Here is a 5,106-nt window from a genome sequence, read left to right as displayed (position 1 = left end):
TTCTTCCTGGGTCTATAGGTCACCGGGCCGGCGAACGTTCGGGCGAATAGGCAGGCAGGCCGATTGCGGCGGGCGAAAACCATAGAGTTACGGTAACAGCGGGAGGGAGGAGGGAACCGAGGGACTATCTAGGAGAGGAGAGAAGGTTATGGAGTTGAAGCGCGCCCCTTGCGGGAGGGAGGTTTGTGGGATGCTCAGGGCGTCTATAGAACAAGAATCTTGGTGCGGCGTAAAGGGGCAAAAGTCGTGCTACTCGAGGGCGAGGTGGTTGCTCGCCAGGTGTTAGAGTTGTGGAGTTGGAAGGGACCCCGAAGGTGATCCAGTCCAACCCCCGGCGATGCAGGAATCTCAAATAGATCATACATGACAGATGGCTATCCAACTTCAAAAAACCTCCAAGGAGTTCACCGTCTCTTGTGGGAGTCTGTTCCACTGTCGAACTGCCAGAAAGTTCCTCCGAATGTTTATAGTTGGAATCTCCTTTCTTGTAGCTGGAATCCATTGGTTTGGGTCCTAGCCTCCGGAGCAGGAAAAAACAAGCTTGCTCCATCTTCCATGTGACGCAACAAGCTCACAAAAGGAATAAACCCACTATTAGCTATTCTTAGTGTTTAATGCTTGTGGCACAACTAGAGTCAGGCAGCAGAAATAAAACAGAAAATGGTAACCTCTCTTTTTTTCATCCTTACACTATATGAGTGGTTCAAAACACTAGAATCATAGAGTTAGGAGGGAGCTCAAATGTCATCTAGATACTCATGGGTGTAACCAAGGGGGCTAGGGAGGGGCAGCTGCCCCCCTCCCATTCAATAAAATTCAATAAAAATAAATAGCAAAGTGAGGTTCTGCCCCCCCCAACAAAATATCTGCCCTCCACAAAAATCCTGACTACACCCATTCATTCATTTATTTATTTAATTTATATATAGTCTTATACCCAGGGGCTTCGGGACATGGGTGGCACTGTGGGTTAAACCACAGAGCCTAGGACTTGCCGATCAGAAGGTCGCGGTTCGAATCCCCACAAGGGGGTGAGTTCCCGTTGCTCGGTCCCTGCTCCTGCCAACCTAGCAGTTCAAAAGCACGTCAAGTAGATAAATAGGTACCGCTCTGGCGGGAAGGTAAATGGCGTTTCCGTGCGCTGCTCTGATTCGCCAGAAGCGGCTTAGTCATGCTGGCCACATGACCCGGAAGCTGTACGCTGGCTCCCTCGGCCAATAAAGCGAGATGAACACCGCAACCCCAGAGTCAGCCACGACTGGACCTAATGGTCAGGAGTCCCTTTACCTTTTACCCAGGGGTCTCAGGGTGTTTCACAGAATAAAATCAAGATATAAAACCACAAAATACATAATAAGAATAAAAACGACCCAATAGCCTCCCCCCAAAAAATGTTTTTTTAAAGGGCATGGGATGCAAATCAGATCAACCAAAGGCCTGGTTAAAAGGGAACATTTTTGCCTGGCACCTAAAAGTGCATAATGAAGACGCCAGGTGAATGCCCCTGGCGAGAACATTTCATAGACGGGGAGGCACTGCAGAGAAAGCCCATTCTCGTGTTGCCGCCCATGTAGGTACTGCTGCAGTGGGGTATGGAAGCCTGATGGTATTGCTAAGGAGAGAACAGCCCGTGGGTGAAGTGTTGTATCCGCACTGCACATTGTCAAGTCACATCTCATTTGCTTTTGCAACCCTATTGAACATTTCCTACAGTTTCAAATTCTTCCTCAGCAAAGTCCATGTCATTGGTCCAAAGCATTGTACGTGAACATGAATCTCAAAATGTGAACATTTTTCCACATGCTTTACTTCTCTTCAGATGACATTAGTGCATGGGGCTACTCTGTTTTTTGTTTTTGCTGTCTTCCTGCCAAGTAGCATAACACTGCACAGATCAAGTAGTGCCTGTCAAAAGCAGGAATGGTGGACAAAACCTGCTTCGCAACCCTTTCTTGGAACAGAAAGCATTGCGGAAATTGGGCCCCCACATCTTCTGACTGATTTATCATTAACCCGAAGTGCTACTTATAAACAAGGCTTTTGAAAACTTGGGGCTTCCTCCCTTAGTTTACTTGCCTTTTAAGGACTTTTATATTACTCTTGTTTCCTTTAGTGTCCCCCAGCCAACTATCATTATGTTGCACCTGTAGTGGAATCAAGCAGAACATGCAAACATACAAAATGGGAACTGTGAGGAAAGCCAACTCTACAACCGGTTCTTAGAAAATAATGCATTAAGAGGAAATGATATCAATGAAGTGCTTCTAATTAAGTTATATCCATTCCTAAACAATATACACTGGCCACAGGTGGTATGGACCTGGTCCAGACACTTAAACCAAAATATTTAGGTGAGTTAGGAAAGAAGTTCCAGATTCTAATGGTGTTTTTATAAAGTAGGGATTATAGTGATGTGAAGACCTTGCCTCGCTGTTCCTCCACCACCCACCCACCCAATCAATGAGTACAACTGATAGCGTGGTCCAAAGTTCACTCACTTCTTATGCTATTGATGTGGATTTAATATGTTAGGGAGGCATTTCCTAAAATAGGGAGTCAGTCCACTCCACACCAGCTGTCCACCTCTTCACACATATGGGAATATTTTGCTTGAGAAGAGAATTGGATACAAACTGGAGACAGCTGTGCTATTTCTTGAGCCAGTTCATAGCGCTGTTGGGGATGTTCCTAGGGAAAATATAGGTAAATGGCCCACACAATCTAGGAGATGGTTGAAAAAATGACTCATCGTTCCCCTCTCCAGCCAGAGATAAAGAGCCAGCTAGCTGTGAGGAGATAACAATAAAAGTGGTTTCTGAGATGTGGACAGGCTCTTAGCTGCAAGAGCCTGAGGGACATGCCACCCCAATACAATGGAACCTCTGGTTACAAACTTAATTTGTTCCAGAGGTTCGTTCTTAACCTGAAATCGTTCTTAACCTGAGGTACCACTTTAGCTAATGGGGCCTCCCGCTGCTGCCATGCGATTTCTGTTCTCATCCTGCAGCAGAGTTTTTAACCCAAGGTACTACTTCCAGATTAGCGGAGTCTGTAACCTGAAGTGTTTGTAACCCGAGGTGTTTGTAACCCCAGGTACCACTGTATTACCTTTATGGTTTTAAATCATGGCTTCACTGTGCTTTCCTTTGCAAGGCAGGGAGACGAGTAGCATCATACTTGCATGAATCATCTCAACAAAAATGTTACAAGTCCCATGTGTTGGATGTATCTTGGGTAATCGGCCACCTTGCAATAGGGTGCCACTCAGGAGATGCGACCACAAATCAAGAGACTTAACATACAATGAGACTTGCTAAATAGTAAGTATCACCATTGGTCTCCACAAAATAAAATCCTGTCAGGGTGGGGATGTGTCCCATCTTGAATTGCAGAACCATACTACATATTGTGGCAGGAGGTGTCAGGGAAGCAAGACTATGTCTAATCATTTTTGGAATTTACTTTGTAGCTTTTTGTTTTTGAGAGTATACAAACTCCAGGTTTTTGAAGCAAAGATTGTTCCCATTTGCCATGGTTCTACTTGCTGCCTTAAATCACTCACTGAAATTAGTAACTCCCCCTGCCCTCTCTCTAAAGCAGAACCTGATAGAGACTGATTCAGTTATCTCTCCTTGCTTTTCCTCTTCTGCCTCCAGTCTCCTGGCTCTCTGCTTCCTGAAGCAGAGGTCTTTGCTGCAGCTGCTTCAGACATTCCTTTGGAACGTCTGTTACTCTATTTCTTCAGCTTCCCTTGCTTAATAAAACTATGGTTTAGCATTATGTGTAAACCAGGAGACAGTGAGAAGCAGAGGGAGCTTACCTTTTGTGGGTCTGCTTCTCGCTGGAAGTCTAAAATGTGGTAATGGATTTGGGTATCACTTGGGCTGTGCCTCCACCTTTGCTTAGCCTGTATATTTGTAAATAAAACATCACACAATATAATAAATGTCCAGCAGCCTCCTCCCAAAAGGCACTGCCTGAACCCAGGAGAGTGTTGCACAAAACCCTGCTTCACCACTCAGGGAAGTTGGGGTGAGTGTAACAACCTCCTATTGAAATCAATAGCAAATCCCAATTGGTGGAAGAATTTTCTTGCAGTGTTGCTTATCTGAACTCCCTACCCCTTGACACATTTTGACCTTGAAATCTAAAAAAACTATAATAGGAAAAATAATTTCCTCTAATAGAAGTCTATGAATAAAAACAGCCAGAATTAAACAACAGGAGGTATAATATGAAGTTAAATGGCAGTGTGGGATATAAGGTCAGATATTTAGCTTGCCCGAATGCAATAGCAGGTGGTCTGTATGTACAGTAAATGGTGACAATCTGTCTGTTCTGTGTCAAGCATGATACAGGGAACTTTTCAGCCATGCAATTCCTAATGGCATCTGGGGGCGTTCTGTTTTCTAATCGAGAGTAGTCGGTGTTCCTTTGACTCGCAGACCAAACTAATTGCATTCATCAAGTTGACCTGTGCATGTGGAAAGAAACCGGGGACAGAAATGTCACTTTGATAATCTGCTTGAAAGCACAATGTGTCGGTGGAATATGACATGGTGTTTTGGCTAAATTGTGTGTCATTTCTGTATCTCCTGCAGGCATACAACAGTATTAATGGAATAGCAACCACAGCGGTACATACCTTTTTGTACTACCGTAATGGGTTTAAAAAGAAAAAAGTGTGTGCTATTATTTAAAGATCCTCATTTACTGCCTCACAGGTAAAAGCAAATATAGCAGCACCTTTATTGAAATAATATATTTGCTAAACCATCATTTAACTTTCATCCAATCTCTGAGGGTAGGGAGAAATCACACAGATGATATTGGGGTTGTATTTTCTACCTGAATGAGAATTCCCAGTGCTTGGTGGAATAGACTTTAGACCTGTTCATTGTGCCAACTTGCCAGCCATCCCCTTCTCCACATTACCCCCATTTCATTCCCTTTCCTTATTTTTCTGTTTCTCTCTTTTAACTGGCACTTGGCATTTTGTGATTATGGAAATGTCACGTCCTAATTGCTATATATGGTGGGGTGCCCTCTTAGTTTTCCTTTTTTCAAATGATGCTACTGTGCTGGTACAAACCTTGAACTTTCCCT

Source organism: Podarcis erhardii, assembly GCF_964252035.2.
Source record: "Podarcis erhardii genome assembly, chromosome: 2".
Classification (NCBI taxonomy): domain Eukaryota; kingdom Metazoa; phylum Chordata; class Lepidosauria; order Squamata; family Lacertidae; genus Podarcis; species Podarcis erhardii.
This window is presented reverse-complemented; position numbering follows the sequence as displayed.